This window comes from Triticum aestivum, chromosome 7D (genome assembly GCF_018294505.1).
Source record: "Triticum aestivum cultivar Chinese Spring chromosome 7D, IWGSC CS RefSeq v2.1, whole genome shotgun sequence".
NCBI classification, from domain to species: Eukaryota; Viridiplantae; Streptophyta; class Magnoliopsida; order Poales; family Poaceae; genus Triticum; species Triticum aestivum.
The window spans coordinates 382,391,323-382,416,231 of record NC_057814.1 but is presented as its reverse complement, the minus strand read 5'-3'; the positions used below and the strand labels follow the sequence as shown (position 1 = coordinate 382,416,231).

Below are 24,909 nucleotides of genomic sequence, written 5' to 3'. Positions count from 1 at the left end.
AGCCGTGTCCCCGGTTATGGACAACTTGAGTATCTAGTATCTGGATTTTCATGTGAATCTCATCATGTTACTTTAATTAATTTTGTTGGGTTTTGATGATGATACTTAATTGGGATTGAGAATGCTGTCAACCATTCTCAATGTTTAACAACCACCATGATAGTTAAATAAAATTTATTCCTTTGCAGTAGGGAAAAATTGGCTTTTCGCAAAACTGTAACCATAGAGCCTTCTACAGCCATATATGCATGTAGTATAGCATTATTCTGTTCATTACTCTCTATGTGATACATTGCCAGCATATTCCATGTGCTGATCCGTTTTCGGGCTGCAACGTTTCATGTTGCAGACTTTTCAGACGACGAGTAAGGTGCCTTAGGTCGTGGTTCTATACTCAGTGATGCCGTTGGAGTTGATGGACTCACTTATCTTCCAAGCCTTCCGCTGTTATCGTTATTAGATGGCCTTAAGCCATATTTATTGTAATAAGTTCTCTTTTGGAGACATTCGATGTAATAAGTGTGTGATTGCTACTCTGTTATAAATCCTTCGAATACTGTGCGTGTCAGCATTACTGATCCAGGGATGACACTGATGCACAGAGACTTGACCATCTGAGGTCTGGTCGCTACATGCATACTTTTAATTCATTTTCGTGTGTGTGTTTTGGTTATTATCATATATTCTTTTTAGTTTTTCCATCCATTTTAGGCATTTCCTATTATTCCATTACATGGCCATAATCCATTATAGAAAAATTGAATTGTGTAAAATAGACTCATTGTTGTAATTAAATATAAAATCTCTTTACACATTTTCTTTATGCATATAGACTATTTTTTGTAGAATAGAGAATTTTGACTCACCATCGATTGATGCTCTTTTTCTCTTGATTCAAACTTCGATTATGTTTATTGTACAATATTATATATACAACATATTCCTAACAATTCTGACTTGTTACGTTCAGCTACACAATCATATTTGTTTTTCACTTATTTGTCCACTATATGATTTGTATCCATTTGAAAATCTTTACTAAAAAATGCCTTGTCAGCTAGGTTTGTATATATATTATATTAAAAAACTCCCATTGGTCTAGCATTTCACCCTTTTTTAATGTCCTAAACGTCTCTGTAGCTAATGTTTTAATTTTTCTTTTGGTTATATGTAATCTTTTTAACATCCTTCAGCCAGTTTGGTTTCACATGTAATAGTGAATTTTGCAGTTTGCCACGCATCGTATTTCTCACTTGTTTTTTTTTCTTTTTCACAGAACGTATTTCTCACTTGTAGGTCAAAGTACGTGCTGTTTGTCCATCCATCAGAGCAAAATATGTACATCTAATATTCCTGCCATAGCAAAAAGTAGGAGAAGGCTATTGTTTTCCCCAAATCACGCCGACAACAAAATCCCCTTTCTTTATTGTACTGTTCACTCTACGCGGCTGTGATTTGGGTAGGGTGGGCAGGGGAGATCCCAGGAGGACGCGTCATGCTGCTCGACATCGTCATGGCCGGCGCGGCCGGGGCGATGGTGCTGGAGGTTGGTGGTGCGGAGGAGGCGGTGACTGACCTGACGAAGGGTGCACAGGTTCGCGGATTTCCCAGCGATTTGGTGCGTGCCGATCTTCCAAGCCATTCTGACCGAGGAGGGGACCGGGCGTTCGAGCAGCTGTTCTTGCTCCGGCCACCAGCGAGACCGGATCTCGCCGTCGCTGATAAGGAAAGGCGGATGCCAGTCGCCTGGGAGGTCACGGGTGCTGGCAGAGAGCTTTGGCGTTGCGTAGAATGGCCTCTCGTTCCTTGTCGCTTAGGTTGATGAAGAGCGACAGGTATGAATCCCTCTGCACGCTCCCATTCTCCTCTTGCTTCGCATCATTTTGTAGTGCTTCATAATGTTTCATGTATGGATTATATGTGGGATCTACACTATATAACTATTTGATCTGCCGTTGATTTCCCTTTAATTTTGTAGGGAATTGAACTTGTATCTTTTTTCATGTTCACATTGTACTGATCCTTAATTTATTGTCTCTTCAGCATTTCCTTAGCAATTTATAGAGCTTTATACAGCCAACATTATATCCAATGTATTACCGTGTGACACTAATTTCATATATTATGGTTGATAATGTTTCTGCAGTTGTTAACATCTGTATAGATTAAACCAGCTGGAAATATTAATCTGCATTGACATGTACTATTGTAACACATGATTCAATATAGTTAGAAAAATCCAATTTCTAATCATTCAATAGATAAAATGTAACCCTTATTTCTTGTCTACAAAATAATTGTAAATTCAATCTACAAAGTCTTTTTGTATTAAAGCTTCCTCGCCTTATTTTTCACTGGATGTTAGTTATTTCGTCCAAAAATTGTATGGAAAACTCATGAGTTGCTTCTCATATGCATTTACTTGAGGAATAAAAGAAGTTAAAATATCTCCTTGTATACTATATTCTTTGCACTATTTTCGCTTGGGCACTTCATGTCGTCAGTCAACACCTTTAATCCTTCTCTGTTTGTGACTCAAATCATTTCTCCTCTTGCTTGGCAGTGTATGTACGTTATAAGTTGATTTATTTAATTCATTTGTAAAATTAGTTCAGAGGTAATGTGATGATTTTAAACTTCAATTTCTGAAGTGTCTAACTTTTACAATGAAGCACTATGTACTTGTAATTATAATTTAGGAAATTTCCTCGTACATAATTGTTGTTTTCATGTACAGATTATTCAGAGATTGTGGATTATAGACTTATCATTTCACTTGTCATTGATCCCCCTTTCGATTCTTTAGGGGTTAGAACTGAGAACTTACATTATTTTCTTTGTGGACATTCTACCCAACTTAAAAATGTTGTTTCTGCCACACTTCCATAGCATGCAGGACGAATCAATGAAGAAAATTAGGAACACAGTACTTAATCTTATAGAGGATTAGATGCGCCTTTACTTTCTTAACTTTGTTGTTCAATGACAACATCTTAAGCCTATCACCAAGCACAACTTACTGTATAGTTTTCTGTGACAACGCTGATATTATTATTTTTGAGCTTGAATCTGGACATATTTGGTGTATAATCTTTGGGTTTGTCCAGATTTCCCATCCAATGAGTGTTGAGAGATCTCATGGAGGATGGAGTACCGGTTCATGGATTTACTGGACAAAATTGTTCTACTGGGTCAAGCTGTTGGTGCTAGGGCATCAATGCCAAGGTGGCATAGGACAGAAAATAATTGTTGACCAAGGCAAGCTAATGGAGAATGACTGGATCCTGAGGCACAGTACAGATGGTGGACTACTGCTATGGTCTATTAGAGGTGTGGGGGTAACAGAGGCAGATTCATATGAGGAGATAGCGAAATAAATAAATAGCACCAAGATGTGAGCAACATGTTTGGCCGGCCATTATGTTGTTGCCCTCCTCATTGTCGGTGTTGTTGGACTTCTACCAGATGTAAGTGCTGATGATAAGCATCATTCTAATGAATATTATGGCTTATAGTTCCTACATAGCACTGTAAAGTGGTTTTTTATTTGTTGTTACCTTGTCTTAGCAAGAAGGTTTTAACTTGTTAATTGTAAAACAAATCCCGCGTCAGTTGAGATACAATGGTTTGCGAGCCTGCGTGCCCAGTATTTGGCCTTCGTGCCATGTAACTTTGCTCGCGGTCTTTTGGCCTTGAACCCTATGACTTCCCTTGTGCGTGGCCTGAGGCCTTTTGTGTGTGTACGGTTCGGATCTTTGGTACGCTGCCTAGGTTGTGGGCTTTATTAATTTAAAGCCGGACGCGCCTAGCATCTTCGTTCTAAAAAAAGATACAATGGTTGAATTTTTACATGTGTTGCAGCTACTACGTATAATATTGAACATCTATTCATGGTTTTGTTAAACTGAAAATGTTGTATGAGTCATGGAGGTTTTAGTACCCAGAACAATATCTTTGTTTCGCCTACTTTATCTTCGAGCTGACCACTTGTATTCTTCCTTATGGTGGCAGTAACAATGGATATTATTTTACCGCGCCCTAGATCCGACTTTTCATCTTCATGCCTTCCTAATTGTTTGTACTGCTGGACTTTTACCACTGTAAGTGTTATTGCTCTGTGTCCTTCCTAATGCAAATCATCTTTGTGCTCCTTCCTAAGATTTCTATATTACTCGTACTGTAATACTGGAATTTTTCCCATGGTTCGCTTGAATAGAAAATGCAACATGATAGAACTGTTACCAAGAACATAAAACTCCCAAAAGTGTATGTCTAACTATATTTCAAATAAATACAATATGACATGCTTTTCATAGTGTTAATGTCTCCTTATATTGGTTGATATGAAGGAAGTATTCAGTCTATTCTAGACTAAGGATATAATGCTATTGCAGTATAATAAGTATTCTTCTTATCCTAGTAGATGTCAAGTACACTTACTGTATATATCTTGGTAAGTAAAATATGTTGCCTTATTATTTATCTGATAAGCTACTGATGCACTAATTTTCTAGATAACTTCCTCGCTCTCGTAGGCTTTGGTTGCCGTACTTCATCTTCATCTTCAAACCTTGTATTGTTTCGGCTGACATCTTTTCCCTTGCTTTCTGGCAAACTTGCTTCGTGCATTCTCCTCTGAGTCATCTGATATTACAACATATCCTGGTCTTCTTTTCTTGTCACCGTGGAACGCACGTGACAATGATGTTATTTTGTCTTGACGCCCATCTTTGTTTATTTTAGTCCCATTACTATCGTGTCGCTCCTATTTCATTGGCACCAGACACATCGCAGTTTGGTAGTTGAAACATTATTATTCTATGACTGCAAAATAAATATAAATTTAAAACCAGACACATTTATAAAAATCTAGAAGTGTCTACAGTGGAAAAACCAATCACCATCTTATCGGTGCATGTTCTGCTTCTTCCTTTCATGTTTTAACACGGTGTCCACCTCATCATCCATCAATTCAATGCAATATATTTAAGGTGAATTAGTTAGGGAATTCTAGACACGATACTTAATTTTTGAAAAAAAAAAGTTGAATGCACCTTTACCTCAGCTTTATCATTTAAGTAGAGCATCTCAAGCCTATCATTGGGCACAAATGTTCTTTTTACTACATAGTTTTCTGTGCCAAAGATGATATTACATCCATTCTGCTTGGCGTTTCATTTCCCATCGAATGATCTCAGCAAGTTAGAGATAGATGTATTAAGCAATCTTGGAGCGTCCTTTTCAAATAAAGTGCAGCTTGTAGTAGTTTTATGCTCACTAATTTGGAGTCGAATACAATACCTACCATACCATTCATGTTAGCAAAGCATAAATATTATATAATACTCCCTCCGTCCCAAGATAAGTGACTCAACATTGCACTAACTTTAGTACAAAGTTAGTACAAAGTTGATTCACTTATTTTGGGACGGAGGGAGTAGTTATTTCCGAACTATAAAGATACCTGTTTATTTTTTTCTGCCTGTTCCTGTAGTTGTATCCTTTATAGAAACTCAAAGTAATAATCTGGGTAAATCTCCAGAGATCCTTTAACCTCCTATATGTTTGCTTTATATGAAAAATATATTTCACTTACATTGCTTATTGGCGGTATTTTATGGATTCCAAAACCTTGAAATTTTGAATCCATAAATAGATTGCTCTTTGATATGAAAGATAGCATGAATTGTTTGGCCCTATGAACAATGAGATATACTTAGTAATTTTTATTGAGAAAATAGAACAATTTCAGAAATAGCTATTATAGGTCAAATACAAATAAGTGATGCTATGACTTAATTATAGTAATGTACATGAAAATAGGTTGTTCTTAAAGAAGCTGTCAAAACTTTTTGAGATGGAAATATCTAAACACACATGGAGTGCTGATATTACCTCAACTTGATGGTGTTGCTATACAGCTGGGCGTCCTGGTTTTTTCGGCGTGTGTTTGGATTGAGGCTTTGTTCTGTTGGGCGTCGCAGCGTCGGGAGTGCATATTGGATGCTTCAGTACCTGCAATCCATCGTGGGTGCATATTGTACTTTAGTACCTTCAATCCGCCGACGTGACGGACACGTACTGAATGCTTGCTTCTATCGTGCTGGCTGGCAATGGCGGCGTGTGTGTGTTTATGCTGCTTGGGGGCTGGTCGTCGCTGGCTGGCCAGCAAGTTTCGTATGGACATATGATACGTGTACGTGTTCTTGTCCAATTGAAGTTGTGTGTCTGCTAGAAATCAATCACGGCATGCAAATCAATTAGGCAATGCATGAATACGTGTCTGTGTGTTTCTCTTGTATATGAGGCATGCAGACTTGACCAAAGCCGGCCGACTGGGTATGGTCGTGTGTTTTATGTTCACATATTCGTACGTGTCATGGTTGGCTTTTTTAATCAACCGTAGTTTTTGTACCAACCATAGTTGTATGTAACCTCACCTTACAACGTGACACCATAAAAGTTCAATACTACCGGTACATATATTTTATGATGTTATGTAAAAACGCTTAAATCTTAGCCGTTGTTATTGTAATCTAACGGCGTAAAAAATATTAGCATATGTGGAAGAACGTGATGGCTTATTTGACTCTTATATAATAGATAGATTGCTTGGCTTGTCATCGGGGTTGTGCATGATGAGAGCATTTTTGTGTGACGAAAATGAAGCATAACCAATCTATATGATTTTGTAGGGATAAGCTTTCTTTGGCCATGTTATTTTGAGAAGACATAATTGCTTAGTTAGTATGCTTGAAGTATTATTATATTTATGTCAATATTAAACTTTTGTCTTGAATCTTTCAGATCTGAACATTCATGCCACACTTGAGAATTACTTAGAAAATTATGTTAGGTAGCATTCCACATCAAAAATTCTGTTTTTATCATTTACCTACTCGAGGACGAGGAGAATTAAGTTTGGGGATGCTTGATACGTCTCCAACGTATCTATAATTTTTGATTGTTTCATTGTTTTTTTCCTATTTCAGTTTTTCGCAGAAAAGGAATATCAAACGGAATCCAAACGGAATGAAACCTTCGGGAGAGTTATTTTTGGAACAAACGCAATTCAGGAGACTTGGAGTGGACGTCAAGGAAGCAACGAGGCGGCCACGAGGCAGGGAGGCGCCCCCCCCACCATCATGGGCCCCTCGTGGCTCCACCGACCTACTACTTTTGCCTATATATACTCATATACCCTGAAAACATCCGAGAGCACCACGAAACCCTATTTCCACCGCTGCAATCTTCTGTACCCGTGAGATCCCATCTTGGAGCCTTTTTGGCGCTCCTCCGGAGGGGGAATCGATCACGGAGGGTTTTTACATCAACACCATAGCCTCTCCGATGATGTGTGAGTAGTTTACCACAGACCTTCGGGTCCATAGTTATTAGCTAGATGGCTCATTCTCTCTCTTTGGATCTCAATACAAAGTTCTCCTCGATTCTCTTGGAGATCTACTCGATGTAATTCTTTTTGTGGTGTGTTTGTCGAGATCCGATGAATTGTGGGTTTATGATCAAGATTATTTATGAACAATATTTGGTTCTTCTCTCAATTCTTATATGTATGATTTGATATCTTTGCAAGTATCTTCGAATTATCAGTTTGGTTTGGCCTACTAGATTGATCTTTCTTGCAATGGGAGAAGTGCTTAGCTTTGGGTTCAATCTTGCGGTGTCCTTTCCCAGTGACAGCAAGGCACGTATTTTATTGTTGCCATCGAGGATAAAAAGATGGGGTTTATATCATATTGCTTGAGTTTATCCCTCTACATCATGTCATCTTGCCTAATGCATTACTCTGTTCTTATGAACTTAATACTCTAGATGCATGCTGTATAGAGGTCGATGTGTGGAGTAATAGTAGTAGATGCAGAATCGTTTCGGTCTACTTGTCGCGGACGCGATGCCTATATACATGATCATGCCTAGATATTCTCATAACTATGCGCTTTTCTATCAATTGGTCGACAGTAATTTGTTCACCCACCGTAGATTATGCTATCTTGAGAGAAGCCACTAGTGAAACCTATGGCCCCTGGGTCTATCTTCCATCATATTATTTTCCTATCAATTTGCTATTTCTGCCGCCGTTTATTTTGCAATCCTTACTTTCCAATCTATATCATAAAAATACCAAAAATATTTATCTTAATATCTCTATCAGATCTCACTTTTGCAAGTGGCCGTGAAGGGATTGAAAACTCCTTTATCGCGTTGGTTGCAAGGTTCTTATTTGTTTGTGCAGGTACAAGGCGACTTGCGTGTAACCTCCTACTAGATTGATACCTTGGTTCTCAAAAACTGAGGGAAATACTTACGCTACTTTGCTGCATTACCCTTTCCTCTTCAAGGGAAAACCAACGCATGCTCAAGAGGTAGCAAAGGCCCTGGCCAAAGAACTCCTTGATGAGAAGCAACTGCTCGAGAGCGCTGCCGCCAACTACAATGACTATGTGAAAGGCGTGGGGATCTAGACTGAGCGCCTCGTCGACGTGGCGGAGAGGCTCACCACGCAGCTGTCCACCATGGGCATGCCGAGCTTCAGGTTCTCCCACGATGAGAGGATAACTAAGAGCTCCAGGGTGACCATGTTCTTTGAGGCCGTCCTTGATGCCCTGAAGCTACCCCACGACAGCCGAGCGACCCAATTGGCTAAGGAAACCTGCAAGCTTTGCCGGGGTGTCCTCCTCAAGGTGCTCACCAAGATTGTGTTCAGGAACCCTGGCCTCAACCTCACCAATGTGCTAGATAGCTTGCCGGAGGATGCAGATCGCAAGGCGCTTGAAGAGTTTATCTTCCTTGTTCGATCCCTATTTGCATGGCACACACCCTACGCGTTATTGGGAAAAGCTTGCCGGTGCTTGCACCCTTGCTGCGAGCGCTTTGAGGACGGATCATTAGCGGCCTGCTGGGGGTGCCGCTGCCGGCAAGGCACCTTGCCGCTCTTGGCGCAACCACTTGAACCGTTGAGCGGACTCGAAACAGAGCAAGGGCGCAACCAATCCCGACAAAGTTCCTTCGCGTGCAGGTTTTCCATACAAAGAACCGAAACCATTCGAGGGAAACAACCTTACATTTAAAAGAAAATTCACTCGAGGTTTCGTGACTTAGCTTTCGCCGCTGTGTTCTTTTCCGCAAGCCGTCACTTCGGACGTCGCCTGTTGGTGCCCACACTGTCTATCCTCCCAGTAAACTTGTGTGCTAAGGAGCCTTCTGTCCTATGAGAAAAAGAAAGAAGAGAAAATAGGGGAACCTTGGCGGTTCGCCAGTACTTGCTGGAAGCAAACGTAGTATGATATCCTGGACAAGCATGCATATATATATAAACATGGAAACCAACACGAAATGTACATACTGAAGCTTATTCAACTACGCACAGGGTCTGCGCCTGGCTCTGTATGTAGGGTTATATGCCTTGCCAGCAAGGCTAGTACAAAAGGGGGTTGCCGGGGTTCCTGGCAGCCACGCCTCATGGGTAAAACTTGCGAAGATGTTCGATATTCCAGGAGTTGCTCACTGGAATGCCATCTTTGGTCTCCAGGCGGACTGCGCCGGGCCTGGTGACTCGTATTGCCCGATAAGGGCCTACCCACTTTGGCGTCAACTTGTTGGAGTTCTTGGCCGACTGAAAGCGCCAAAGAACAAGGTTGCCTTCCTCAAGGCTTCGGGCGTGAACCTTGCGGCTATGGTAGCGGCGCAAGGCTTGCTGGTAGCGTGCAGCACGCACAACAGCCTAAAGACGATCCTCCTCAAGGAGCATAGCATCATCTTGCTGCAACTGCTCTTGCTCTAGCTCATCATAAGTGAGCACTCGAGGTGATCCGTATATGAGTTCTGTGGGGAGAACTTCTTCTGCCCCGTACACGAGGGAGAAGGGCGTCTAGCCGGTGGCTTGATTCTGTGTCGTCCTGATTGACCAAAGAACTGCCGACAACTCATCAATCCAGCGTCTTCCACACTTGTGCAGCCTATCAAAAGTTCTTGTTTTGAGGCCCAGCATTTTCCCTTTCGGCCTGGCCGTTGCTTCGTGGATGTGTAACAGAGGCAAAACAGACTTTGCTGCCGAGATCCTGAATGTACTGCATGAAGGTGTGGCTTGTGAATTGCGTGCCGTTGTCGGTGGTGACTCTATTTGGTACAGCAAAACGGCAAACCAGTCCCTTGAAGAAATTGACGGCTGATTGCGCGGTCACCTTTCTCACTGCTTCCACTTCTGGCCACTTTGTGAACTTTGTCTATCGCGACGTACAAGTACTCAAAGCCCCCGACAGCACGGGGAAAGGGGCCCAGTATGTCAAGCCCCCAGACCGAAAATGGCCAGGAAAGAGGGATCGTGTGAAGAGCTTGAGCTGGCTGATGGAGTTTCTTTGAATGGAACTGGCACGCTTCACACTTGGTTACTAGTGCAGTTGCATCCTGGAGAGCAGTGGGCCAAAAGAAACCTTGCCGGAACTCTTTGCCAACGAGAGCTCTTGATCCTATGTGAGAGCCACATAGGCCTCCATGTATCTCTGCCAACAGCTCCAGTCCGTCCTCGCGAGGAATGCACTTCAAGTACACGTTGTTCGGTCTTTTCCTGTATAGGACATCGTCCACAAACTGGTACATGCTGGACCGACGGGCTACTTTCTCTGCTTCTTCCTTTTCCTCAGGGAGTTCCCCTGTTTGGAGGAAACGGACGGTGTGTTGTGCCCACGCCAGAGCCTGAGGCTCGACGGCATGGACTAAAGGCATGTCCTCCGCCATGGGAGCAGTTGTCTCTACGGCAAGGGCTTGAGGCTCTGCCGGAGCCTATCGCTCACCGGCAAGCTTGGCGTCCCCGGCAACATCCTTGCTGGCAGCTCCTGTGAGCTCAGCGGGAAAGTACTTGTCGGGCCTGACTTCCTTTGCTTATTCTGCCCTGTCGATGGTTCAATGGATGGTTGAGTTAATTGGAGCACAAAGGTCCCTGGTTCCACAGGTAACTTGAGCGCAGCACATTTTGACAGGTCGTCAGCAATGTTGTTCTCTACTCGAGGAACATGCTCTGCTTGTAGACCGTCGACATGCTCTTCCAACGTCCTCACTTCATCTACATAAGCTTCCATTAACGGGCTCTGATAATCCTTGTTCACTTGCTTCACTACGAGTTGCGAATCTCCACAGACGATCAACTTTCTGATTCCAAGGTTTGTCGCGATCCTGAGACCGGCAAGCAGTCCCTCATACTCTGCAGTGTTGTTTGTTGATCTCTCCCAGGGAAAGTGCATTTGGACCACCTACTTGAGGTGCTCTCCGATGGGCGCGACAAGCAACACATCAGCACCGGCGCCTTGCAACGAGAAAGCCCCGTCAAAGTGCATAATCCAGTCGCGGCTCGTTTCCTTGCCGGGGAGAGTGGTCTCTTGAATTTGTTCGTCAGGCATTGAGGTCCATTCTGCAATGAACTCTGCCAGGGCTCTGCTCTGGATTTTCGAAGTGCTTTCAAACCTGAGACCAAAGCTCGACAGTTCCAACGCCTACTCCACAATCCTTCCAGTTGCATCTGGGTTGTGCAAGATGCGTTGCAACGGGAAGCGAGTGATGACGGTGATCTCATGTGCTTGAAAATAATGACGCAGCTTCCTCGAGGCCATAAGGAGGCCGAAGAGCAACTTATGCACACCAGAGTATCTTGACCTAGCCCCCTGCAAGAGGGAGCTGACAAAATAAACCGGGTGCTGCATCATTTTCTTCTTCTGTATTACTTTGTTTGCTTGTGCAGATCCTGCCTTGCCAGCACCAGACTCTGCCCTGCCGGGACCAGACTCTGCCGGGGATCCCGCCTTGCCGCCACTAGACCCTGCCAGGGAGAGCTCTGGCTCGCCATCCGACGGTCTCGCCACTGCTACTGCTTCTTCATCAACTTCCCTCTGCGCCACTAGCGCAACACTGACCACTTGATTCGTTACCGCTAAATATTGCAGCAACGTTCTTGCGGTTTAGGCGCGACTAGTATTGGCATAGAGGAGAGGTACCTCTTCAAATCTTGCAGCGCTGCCTCGGCCTCCGGAGTCCATTTCATTGGTCCTGCCTTTTTCAAAATCTTGAAAAAGGGGAGGGCGCGCTCAGCAGATTTGGAGATGAACCTACTCAAAGCAGCAACGCAGCCAGCAAGCCGACGCACATCTTTGACTTGTCTTGGTGCTTCAATCTGCTCAATCGCCTTGATCTTGTCGGGATTTGCTTCGATCCCACGCTGAGACACAAAGAACCCGAGAAGTTTGCCGGATGGGACACCGAACACACACTTCTCGGGGTTGAGCTTGAGGTTGATCTTGCGCAAATTTGCAAATGTTTCTTGCAAATCTTGCACGAGTGTCGCCTTGTCCTTGGTTTTGACCACTATGTCATCCTTGTAAGCTTCCATATTTCTATGGAGCTGGGGCTCAAAACCAATCTGAGCTCTTGCAAATGTCGAACCAGCGCTTTTCAACCCGAAAGGCATTCGTATAAAACAATACGTACCACATGGGGTGATAAACGCGGTCTTCTCTTCATCTTCCTTCGTCATGAAGATTTGGTGGTATCCTGAGTAGGCGTCAAGGAACGACAACAAGTCGCACCCGACAGTGGAGTCCATGATCTGGTCAATGGGCAGCAAAGGGAAAGGATCCTTTGGACAGGCTTTATTGATATCTATATAATCAATGCACAACCTCCATTTCCCGTTTGCCTTGCGCACCACCACCGGATTGGCCAACCATGTTGGGTGGAGCGCTCCTCTGACCAAGCCTGCCGCTTCCAACTTCCTAATCGCTTCGATGATGAACTCTTGCTGCTCCAAAGCTTGCTTCCTGACCTTCTGCTTGACGGGCCGCGCATGAGGACATACAGCAAGATGGTGCTTAATCACCTCCCTGGGAACGCCGGGGATGTCAGATGCTTGACATGCAAACACATCGACATTCGCCCACAGGAAGGCGACGAGCACACTTTCCTATTTGCTGTTGAGGGTGGAGCTTATAGTGAAAGCTCCGCCCGTGCCGTCCTCCTTGATGGGTACCTTCTTGGTCTCTGGTGGTGCTGCCTTGTATTTCTTGCTCTTGCCGGTGGAGCTCTCTTGCACGTCCTCGGGAGCTCCAGTGGCTAGAGCAAGTGCCTTGGCGGCAGGTGCCACAACTGCTTCCCGGTAGAGTTGGTCGGCACAGATGAGCGCATCTTTCTTGTCGGAACCGACAGTGATGATGCTCATCGGGCGGGGCATCTTCAGCGTGTTGTAGGCATAGTGTGACGCTGCCATAAACTTGGCCAGTGCTGGACGACCAAGGATCCCGTTATATGGCAACGGGATCTTGGCGACATAAAAAACAATCTTCTTTGTCCTGTAGTTCAGCTCACCACCAAATGTGACTGGTAGTGTGATCTTACCCTTGGGCTGGCTTCTCCCTGGATTGATCCCTTAAAACGTGCCCGTCTCTTTGAGATCTCCATCAGGGATTTGTAACCTCTTGATCACCTTGGGCGAGATCAAGTTCAGACCGGCCCCACCGTCCACTAACATTTTCGTCACCTTGAGGTTGCGAATTGTTGGTGAAACCAACAACGGAAAGCACTCGACCGCGGTTGTGCGATCAGGGTGATCCTCGGTGTTGAAGATGATAGGCGTGTTGGACCACTTCAGTGGCTTCTGGGCATTGATCGATGGCTCCATCGCATTGATCTCGCGCGCCCACTGTTTTAAGTTGTCGGTGAGAAGAATGCAACGAGGCGCCACCATCGATGCACATGGCTTCTATGGCTTTTTGAAACTCGTGCTCGCTGGACTCGTCATCCTCTTCACAGTCATCATCTCCTTCTTTCTTGTCGCGGCCCCGAGCAGGCCTCTCTTGTTGCTTTTCCTTGCCGCTGCGCCCCCCTCGGCCACCGCGCTTCTTGCCGGACCCCTCAGCACCATCCTGGCCCTTCTCTTTGTCTCTCCTTTCATACTCAGCTTTCTGCCTCTCCACAAGCTGCTCAACTTGGCAGCCTAGCAGGCGGCGCACCCGGTAACTTCCTTGCCAGGGTCGTCAACCTTGGCCTTCTTGGCGGTGCCAGGGTTGCCGGACTCCTCGACGGGAAGCACGGTCTTGCCCTTGCGCTTCCTGTTGCGCCGTCGGCCCTTCTTTGTCGGGGTGACGACGTCTTCGTCTCCACAGCCACTTCCCGCGCCGGCATCTTCGCCGGGGTACTTCCTCCCTTCTTCAGCCCGAGCACATCTGTCGGCCAAAACATAAAGCTCGGCAACATCTGGTTCATTGCCAGCTCTTCACGCATCTTGCGGTTGCGCATGTTCTGATGGAACGCACTGATGACAGCGACATGATGAACATCTAGAATGTTGTACTGCACACGGCTGAATCTCTGTATGTATTTGCGCAAGCATTCACCATCCTTCTGGGGCATGAGATGCAGATTGCTTGCCTGGCCAGGAGCCGTGTGGCCTCCAAAGGCGCCAATGAGCTTGTAGCATAGATCTGACCAAGAGGAGATGGAATCTATTGGCAGGTGCATCATCCACGACCTGACGTTGGGCTTGAGCACCAACGAGAAGTAGTTGGCAAGCACCTTGCCATCCCGAGCCCCGACAGCTTGCATCGCGATGGTGTAAACGCTCAGGAACTCGGACGGATGAGTCTTGCCGTCGTACTTCTCTGGGACCTCTGGTTTGAACGTGCGGGTAGTGGGCCACTGGAACTGCCGCAGCTCACGGGTAAAAGCTGGACAACCCTACCTCGTAAGGCAAGTCACCAGAATCCCTCGGCGCAGGCCTGTACGCAGTGGGCCGTGCACGCCTATCAGATTGATGGCGTGCTTCCCATCGCCGCTCGATGGTAGTTCGAGCGTCCTCCTTAACCCGCTCCCGAAGAACTTGACGTTGGTTGCGACGAGCTCGTGGATCGGACGATGCTGTGGATCCATCGTCACGGGCATTGACCTGCCGAGCTGGCGACCGTTGCTGGCGCGGTGGAGGGGAGTGCGCTGTGGTTGCGGCGCCTCTGGCCCTTCCTCGGTTGGCACGCGCCGGCTCGGTGGACCGACGCCGCGAAGGGCCTGCCTCCTGGTACCCATCTTTATTGGCGTGGCCAATAAGGCTCTGGATAGCAGCCCTCCACTCTTCTTGTTTCTCTGCAGCGGGAGGAAAGTCGAGGAGTAGCTGCGCTCGTGCTAACGCTTCTGCTGGCGTAGGTGGCAGCGGCAAGCATGAGGAATGGGAGGTGCTCGGAATTCTAACCATGTTAGAAGGAGCCCCCTCACGGTTCTGCGGTCGTGCGCCGTTTCCACCAGCATCATGGCGTGCATGCCGGCCCTGCGCATCTCGAGAGTGATGCTGAGGACTCTTTTCGTGCGGACGCCCGTGGTCTCCAACGTCGTGGCTTCGCTCGTCGCGCACGGCCTGGGAAGACCATGGCGCGGGTGCCGGCGGGAGTGTCTTGGAGGTCGCCGCGCCGCCCGTAGGCAGCACGGCTCCGTCCTTGGACCCAGCGGCGCGCGGCTCGTCGTCGCGGGCACGAACTATACCGCTTACCTGGCTTCGGTTGCCAAAATGTCGTGGATGCCCGTGATCCACACCTCTGCCACCATCCGCGACTACACTGTCGCCTATCCGCGCCGGCACAGGCGGATCGGCTCTAGACGAACCGATCGTTGTGATCGCCTTCTTCTTGGGAGCCATGGTGATCAAGGAAGCGACACGCTAACTGCTAGACCAGGTTTGCACAACCTTTCTGCCCCCATGCCTGGCGCGCCAAAGATGCCGGAGAAATGACACCTACGGGATCGCGTGGACCCCTTCTACGGTTTAGCAGGGAAGGAGGAATGCGCAAAGAGCAGATCTAACGATCAACAAGATGAATTTTTACCCAGGTTCGGGCCGCTGAGAAGCGTAAAACCCTAGTCCTGCTTTGAGTGTATATTCAGTGTTCTTGAGCTTCGGCTAGCTGCTATGCATGCAAACTGGGCCGAGAGGTTCAAAAGTCTGAATCCTTCTCCAGTATGCCTTGGGCCTCCTTTTATACATCAAAGGGGTCGCCACAGTGGCACACAGGAGGTGTAAGTAGCTATGTTTATCACTGACGTCCTAGGACAAACGTATTAAATGCGCTGGTTACGTGCCCCAAACTTTATCGGGGATGGCAATAGAGCCCGTCCCGTCCGTCGCCGCCTCACCCCATCTTGACACACACCCAGTCTGACGAGGCATGCAACGCCAGGCTGGCTGGCTAGCCACTGCACTGGAGCGGTGGCAGGATCTTCACAAAGATCTGCATGCCACCACACAGGTGCTTGCCAGGCTGGCAGGCCAGGCGCTGCGCTGGAGTGGTGACGGGGCGGCGGAGCCTTGCCGTGGTCTTGCAGATGTCCCCGGCAAGGGTCTTGCTGGGGCCTCGCAAACGTCCCTGGCAAGGATCTTGCTAGGAACTTCATCTTCTGGTCTTCACGAAGATCTGCATGCCACCTGTCTTCACAAAGATCTGCATGCCACCACGCATACGCCCCGGGGTCTTGGTCTTGACATTGTCGATGGTGTCAGAGCTCTCAACCTCAAGGGTGGTGTTCTTGTCAGTGCTTCACAAGGTGCCCCGGCAAGGATCTTGCTGGGGCTTCGCGAGCCGTCCCGGCAAGGATCTTGCCGGGGCTTCGCGAGCCGTCCTGGCAAGAATCTTGCCAGGTCCCAGCTTGTCCTTTGCTTTCTGGTTACTGGCCTGGTTGCTGTCTTGGTCGTCTTGTATTCTGTCCCCAGCTGCCCCCGTCAAGCCTTGTCGCGGGTGCGGCTACAACTGCCCGTGCACAAGTAAGGGGTACCAAAGGGCCCAAACTTCAGTACACTAACACTCAGCAGGTGCAATATCATTCATAATTTGTTTATATAAGCTATACGAAATTGCACTCACACTAGCACCCAAAATCACATAAGCCATGATAACAATGATCTCCTATTTTAACAGAAACAACAGGCATGCCAACAACAGGTCTGTGTTTATGTTTAGTATCGGGTTTAGCAATTCTAGAGCTTCATCACAGAAATAAATAACATGCCCATCTATATTATCAACCAAGAGATCTTTAACCATAGCAATACTAGGTTCAACTTTAATTTGTTCAGAGGGTGTAGGTGTTTTAGTATAACTCTTACGAACCACAGTTGAAGCTTTAGCATGATCCCTTATTCTAACAGGAAATGGTGGCTTCTCAATATAAGCAGTGGGAACAATAGGATCAATATTATAAATAATAGTTTCTTCTTCAACTTTAACAGGTTCTACTACTTTAACTTCAATTGCAGGATGATATTTAAACCACTTCTCCATAGGGAGATCAACGTGAGTAGCAAAAGATTCACAGAAAGAAGCTACTATCTCATAGTCAAGTCCGTATTTAGTGCTAAAATCACGAAAAGCATCGGTATCCATAAAAGATTTAACACAATCAAACTTAAGGTTTATACCTGACTCCTTACCTTCGTCGAGATCCCAATCTTCAGAGTTGCATTTAATTCTTTCCAATAAATCCCATTTGAATCCAATATCCTTCTTCATATAGGAACCAGTACAAGAAGTATCGAGCATGGATCAATCATTATGAGAAAGTCGAGCATAAATTTTTTGAATAATAATTTCTCTTGAGAGCTCATGATTGGGGCATGAATATAACATTGACTTAAGCCTCCCCAAGCTTGAGCGATACTTTCTCCTACATGAGGCCAAAAATTATATATATAATTCCGATCACGATGAACTAGATGCATAGGATAAAATTTCTGATGAAATTCCAATTTCAATCGGTTGTAGTTCCATGATCCAATATCATCCAATAGCCTATACCATGTAAATGCCTTTCCCTTCAAAGATAAAGGGAAGACCTTCTTCTTCACAACATCCTCGGGTATACCTGCAAGCTTAAATAATCCACAAACTTCATCCACATAGATTAGGTGCATATCGGGATGTAATGTTTCGTCTCCTGCATAAGGATTAGCTAGCAGTTTCTCTATCATACCCAAAGGAATTTCATAATAAATATATTCAGCAGGTGCAGTAGGTTGAGGAGCAACTAATTGTGGTTCCGGTCGAGGTGAAGATACCCCAAACAAACCCCACAAAGGATTATTTTCCATAGTAACAAGTGACAGTAAATTTCAGCACACTATATAAATGTTTCCTTACCAAATTCCACTTACCAAAGGCGCTTCACTCCCCGGCAACGGCGCCAGAAAAGAGTCTTGATGACCCACAAGTATAGGGAATCTATCTTAGTCCTTTTGATAAGTAAGAGTAACGAGGAGCAGAAGGAAATGACAAGTGGTTTTCAGCAAGGTATTCTCTGCAAGCACTGAAATTATCGGTAACAAATAGTTTTGTGATAAGATAATTCGTAACGGGTAACAAGTAAATAAAGTAACTAAGGTGCATCAAGGTGGCCCAATCCTTTTTATAGCAAAGGACAAGCCTGGATGTCGTTACTTTGATAATTTGATATGTGGGTGGACCGGTGCTTGGGTGCCTCCCTTCCTTGGACAAGCCTCCCACTTATGATTAACCCCTCTCGCAAGCATACGCAAATACGAAAAAAGGATTAAGGTAAATCTAACCATAGCATGAAACATATGGATCCAAATCAGCCCCTTACGAAGCAACGCATAAACTAGGGTTTAAGCTTCTGTCACTCTAGCAAGCCATCATCTACTTATTACTTCTCAATGCCTTCCCCTAGGCCCAAATAATGGTGAAGTGTCATGTAGTCGACGTTCACATAACACCACTAGAGGAAAGACAACATACATCTCATCAAAATATCGAACGAATACCAAATTCACATGATTACTTATAACAAGACGTCTCCCATGTCCTCAGGAACAAAAGTAACTACTCACAAAGCATATTCATAATCGTAATCAGAGGAGTATTAATTATCATTAAGGATCTAAACATATGATCTTCCATCGAATAAACCAACTAGCATCAACTACAAGGAGTAATCAACACTACTAGCAACCCACAGGTACCAATTTGAGGTTTTGGGACCAAGATTGAATATAAGAGATGAACTAGGGTTTGAGAGGAGATGGTGCTGGTGAAGATGTTGATGGAGATTGACCCTCCCTTGATGAGAGGATCAATGGTGATGACGATGGCGATTATTTCCCCCTCCCAGAGGGATGTTTCCCCGATAGAACAGCTCCGCCGGAGCCCTAGATTGGTTCTGCCCAGGTTCCGCCTCGAGACGGTGGCGCTTTGTCCCGAAAGCTTCTCTATGATTTTTTCCAGGGTAAAAGACACCATATAGCAGAAGATGGGCACCGGAGGCCTGCCAGGGGGCCCACAAGGTCTGGGGGCGCGCCTAGGGGGTAGGGTGCACCCTCCACCCTTGTGGCTGGCTAGTGGCCCCCCTCTGGTTCTTTCTTCGCCCAATATTTTTTATATATTCCAAAAATAAGCTCCGTGAAGTTTCAGGACTTTTGGAGTTGTACAGAATAGGTCTCTAATATTTGCTCCTTTTCCAGTCCAGAATTCCAGCTGCCGGCATTCTCCCTCTTCATGTAAACCTTGTAAAATAAGAGAGAATAGACATAAGTATTGTGATATAATGTGTAATAACAACCCATAATGCAATAAATATTGTCATAAAAGCATGATGCAAAATGGACTTATCATTCATCTATAAGAAACCAAGCAATATTTGTACTGGCGACTTATAAATCAAATAGCCAAGTGGGTGACAACCCCAATAGTAGCGGCCTTTCATGACTAAAAAATCACCATCTTAGCTTTTTAAGTCAAAATGAACTGGCGACTCAATGTCTAAAACCAGGGCGGGTTGTAACCCAAAATAGTCAACCATAACTATTATAACCCGGAACCAGGCGACTCAGATATCTCAAAACCAAAACTTGAAAACATAAAAGAATCTAAAAATCCAAACAGAAAATATGCAAATCTCAAAAATCACTAGGCCAGCTTTTAAGGCATGACCGAAAAAGTGGCTTATAAGCCTCATATTTTCTTTCAAGGCCACAATATCCGTTTGGTACTCAGGCCTCATGTTTGCTTTCAAGGCTGCAACATTCGTTTGGCACTCAGGCCTCATGATTGCTTTCAAGGCCGCAACAGCCGTTTGGCACTCAGGCCTCATGATTGCTTTCAAGGCCGCAACAGCCGTGGTTTTACCTAGCTCACTAGCCGACTCTCACATGACACAAGCCGCCGTTTTAACCTTAACGAGTTCAGGGTCTTAAAAAGATTGACCGTTAAGAGTTCAGCGGGTCACCTGGCGGAGTAGCAAGTTGCAAACAGGCAGGAAAAACCTATAAAAAGTGGCCTTCAAGCCGGTCAAGAGGGTATGAAAGCTAAACCCAGTGGTTGGAAGCCCCCAAGTGACCTTATGATCAATCAATAAACGCTCAGATACTCAGAAATGAAATGACAGAGGCCCCGTAATTCGGGGATGCCGGATTTATTATATTGATCATAAAAAGTTATATACATTGACAAAAGTATGTACAAAGATAAGAGCCGGCGGCTTAAGTGTAGTAAGGCCGAAGATGTGCAATATTCCACGGATGGTGGGTCTCCTCCTTCGACTTGCAGGAATCCTTGTGCTCACGCACATCAATGAGGTAATACAACCTGTTATTTAGGTTCTTGCTGACCACAAAGGGTCCTTCCCAATGTGGGGATAACTTGTGCATATCTGTTTGATCTTGGATCAGCCCGAGTACCAAGTCGCCTTCTTGAAACGCCCGGGTCTTAACTCTGCGGCTATGATAGCGATGCGGGTCTTGTTGATATATCACCGAACGAGCCGCCGCCAGGTCACGCTCCTCATCTAAAGCATCAAGTGTGTTTTGACGTGCTATTTCATTATCAGCTTCAACACAAGCCGCCACACGAGGCGAGTCATGACGGATATCACTTGGAAGAACCGCCTCCGCACCATAAACTATAAAGAAAGGCGTATAGCCTGTTGACCTCTTGGGGGTGGTATTGATACTCCAGAGTGCTGAAGGTAACTCCTCAACCCAACAACCCAGCGTTCGCTTCAAAGGAACCATAAGCCGGGGCTTTATGCCTCTCAAAATTTCTTGGTTAGCTCTCTCAGCTTGACCATTAGACTGCGGATGAGCCACAGAAGAGATGTCAAGATGAATATGCTCTCGTTGACAGAACTCCTTCATAGCACCCTTAGATAAATTAGTGCCATTGTCAGTAATGATACTATGAGGGTAACCAAAACGGAAGATCAACTTTTTAACAAACTGGACTGCAGTCGCCGCATCACACCTGTGCTTCAACCCACTTGGTAAATTTGTCAACTGCCACCAAGAGGTGGGTTTTCTTATCTTTAGACCGCTTGAAAGGTCCAACCATATCAAGCCCTCAGACTGCAAACGGCCAAGTAATTGGAATCATCCTCAACTCTTGAGCCGGCACATGAGCCCGTCGAGAAAACTTCTGACAACCATCACATTTACTGACGATATCCTCCACATTAGCATGAGCCGTCAACCAACAAAACCATGACAAAAAGATTTGGCTACTAAAGATTTTGAGCTGGCGTGATGACCACAATCTCCTTCATGAATCTCACGCAAGATCTCACGGCCCTCTTCGGGGGAAACACAATGCTGGAACACACCTGTTACGCTGCATCGGTGCAACTCGCCATTGACAATAGTCGTAGACTTAGACCGTCGGGTTATCTGCCTGGCGAAGGTTTCATTCTCAGGTAACTCACCCTGGGTCATGTAAGCCAAGTAGGGAAGTGTCCAATCAGGAATAGCATGGAGAGCCGCCACCAACTGCGCCCCGGGGTCAGGGATAGCAAGATCCTCCTCTGATGGTACCTTGACTGAAGCATTATGCAATACATCAAGAAACACATTAGGGGGTACCGGCTTACGCTGGGACCCTAGCTGGCTCAAGGCATCAGCCGCCTCATTTTTCCTTTGATTAAGGTGCTCCACCTGATAACCCTTGAAATGACCAGCAATATTATCAACCGCCCGGCGATAAGCCGCCATGGGTGGGTCTTTGGAATCACATGTACCTGAAACTTGCTGAGCCACAGGGTCTGAGTCGCCAAAACACCTGACTCGGCTCAAATTCATCTCTTTGGCCATGTGAAGGCCGTGGAGTAAAGCCTCATATTCAGCTGCATCGTTAGTACAAGGAAACATTAGCCTCAAAACATAGCAAAACTCTTGTCACCTCGTGGGGAAGTCAATATAACCCCAGCCTCCGAGCCATCTAGCTGTCTGGACCCATCAAAGTGAATTGTACAATACATGTTATTAGGCCTCTCCTCAGGCGTCTGCAACTCTGTCCATTCATTGATGAAATCCACCAGAGCCTGAGATTTGATAGTTGTTCTTGGCACATATTTCAGACCACGAGGTCCGAGTTCTCTTGCCCTCTTAGCAACCCGGCCTGTGGCCTCCCTGTTTTGAATGATGTCTCCTAAAGGGGCAGAACTGACCATAGTAATAGGATGACCAAGAAAATAATGCTTCAGCTTGCGACTCGCCATGAATACTCCATATACCAGTTTTTGCCAATGTGGGTATCGTTGTTTGGACTCAATCAACACCTCACTGACATAATAAGACGGCCTCTGGACTGGGTACTCCTTACCCGTCTCCTTGCGCTCCACCACAATCGCCACACTGACAACTTTACTGTTAGCCGTCACATACAGGGTCAAAGGTTCTTTCTCAACGGGAGCTGCAAGGACGGGCAGCTCAGCTAACTGCTTTTTGAGCTCCTCAAATGCCTTATCAGCAGTGTCACTCTAGACAAAATGATCTGTTTTCTTCATCATCTAGTATAAAGGAATCACCTTCTCACCCAGGCGGCTTATGAACCGGCTCAAGGCTACAATACGACCCACCAGGCACTGGACGTCATTAACACACGCGGTTTAGACAATGAAGTAATAGCCTTAATTTTCTCTGAGTTAGCTTTGATACCTCTCTCTGAGACCAGAAAACCCAAGAGCTTGCTAGTAGGTACACCAAAAACACACTTGGTCGGGTTAAGCATCATCTTATAGACCCGGAGATTGTCAAAAGTCTCCCTTAGATATCATCCAAGAGCGTCTCCTTTTTCCTGGATTTAACCACAATACCATCCACATAAGCATGCACATTACGCCCAATTTGACTGAGAGAGCAATTCTGAACACAGCGTTGATAAGTCGCCTGGGCACTCTTGAGCCCAAAAGGCATAGAGACATAGCAGAAAGCTCCAAAAGGTGTAATGAAAGTCGTCTTCTCCTGGTATTTAACTGCCATTTTGATCTGATGATAACCAGAATAGGCGTCAAGGAAACATAAGCTCTCACAACCCGCAGTAGCATCAATAATCTGGTCAATGTGAGGGAGAGCAAATGGATCAGCTGGACAAGCCTTGTTAAGATCAGTGTAATCAACACACATATGTCAGGTGCCATTTTTCTTAAGTACCAACACCGGGTTAGCCAACCACTCAGGGTGAAAGACTTCAATGATGAACCCAGTTGCCAAGAGCCGAGCCACCTCTTCTCCAATAGCCTTATGCCGCTCTCCATTGAAACGACGAAGAAACTGCTTCACTAGCTTAAATTTAGTATCCACATTAAGAGTGTGCTCAGCGAATTCTCTCGGTACACCCGGCATGTCAGAAGGTTTCCATGCAAAGATGTCCCGATTCACATGGATGAACTCAATGAGCGTGCTTTCCTATTTAGGATCCATATTAGCCCCTATTGTGAACTGCTGAGATGAGTCACCAGGGACAAAGTCAACCTGCTTAGTATCATCAGCCGACTTCAACTTCAACAGAGGGTCTTTCTCCATGGTGGGCTGCTTCAAAGGGGTCATATCAGCCGGGTCAACACTATCCTTATAAAATTTAAGCTCCTTAGTAGCACAAGCTGATTCAGCATAGGCAACATCTCCTTCTTCACATTACAATGCAATTCTTCGATCACCGTGGATTGTAATCGTGCCCTTACACCCTGGCATTTTAAGCTGCAAATAAACATAACAAGGCCATGCCATAAACTTGGCGTAAGCCGGTCGTCCAAACAAGTCATGACAAGGGCTCTTGTTTTAACCACTTAAAACCATAACGTCTCTGCTCTGTAATCATAGTCATCGCCAAAAGCCACTTCCAAGGCAATCTTCCCCACTGGGTATGCTGATTTACCAGGGACCACACCATGAAAAACTGTAGAGGACGACTTAAGCTCCTTATCAGTTAAATTCATCCGGCGAAAAGTATCATAATAAAGGATATTGATACTACTGCCACCGTCCATGAGCACTTTAGTGAATTTATAACCCCCAACCTGGGAGGCTACCAGCAACGCTAGTTGACCCGGATTGTCAACCCGGGGCGGGTGATCCTCTCGACTCCATGTGATTGGCTGCTCTGACCATCGCAAGTATTGAGGTACCGCTGGCTCAATTGCACTGACCGCACGCTTATGAACCTTCTGATCTCTCTTGCAAAGACTTGTGGTGAAAACGTGATACTGGCCACCGTTAAGCTGCTTTGGATTACTCTGGTATCCTGACTGATGCTGCTGGTTACCCTGATGAGACTGTTGGTTATGACTACCCTGATTGCCCTATCCTTGATACCCAGAATTTGAGCCGCCGCCACCAAAGCCAGGCCCTTGAGAGCCGGATCCTGACCCGCCTGGCAGCCCATTATTATTGCCGTCACCTGGATTATAATTCTGGTACTCTCACATTATGAAGCAATCCTTCCATGCATGAGTTGACGGCTGACCAGGTAGACTATGCTTTGGGCAAGGGTCATTAAGCATTGCCTCAAGGTTAAATTTTGGTCCTCCAAATTGCGGCTTACCCTTACGAGCTGATTTTTATATCCAGTGTTGGTGTTAGCTACCAGATCTGAC

The 24,909-nt window shown here is 45.7% G+C and overlaps 1 long non-coding RNA gene across 3 annotated transcripts; it reads left to right on the top strand.

The window, feature by feature from the left end:
- The first annotated feature begins 1,350 nt into the window (after window positions 1-1,350).
- On the top strand, window positions 1,351-7,067 carry LOC123167658 (uncharacterized). Of its 3 annotated transcripts, none has more exons than XR_006484027.1 (4): window positions 1,376-1,835; window positions 3,108-3,467; window positions 4,012-4,100; window positions 6,993-7,067. It is a non-coding gene; the product is annotated as an uncharacterized lncRNA (long non-coding RNA). The 3 variants fall into 3 exon arrangements; XR_006484026.1 differs by lacking the exon at window positions 6,993-7,067 and adding an exon at window positions 5,922-6,713; XR_006484025.1 differs by lacking the exons at window positions 4,012-4,100; window positions 6,993-7,067 and having other exon boundaries at window positions 1,351-1,835; window positions 3,108-3,623.
- Window positions 7,068-24,909: the final 17,842 nt, after the last annotated feature.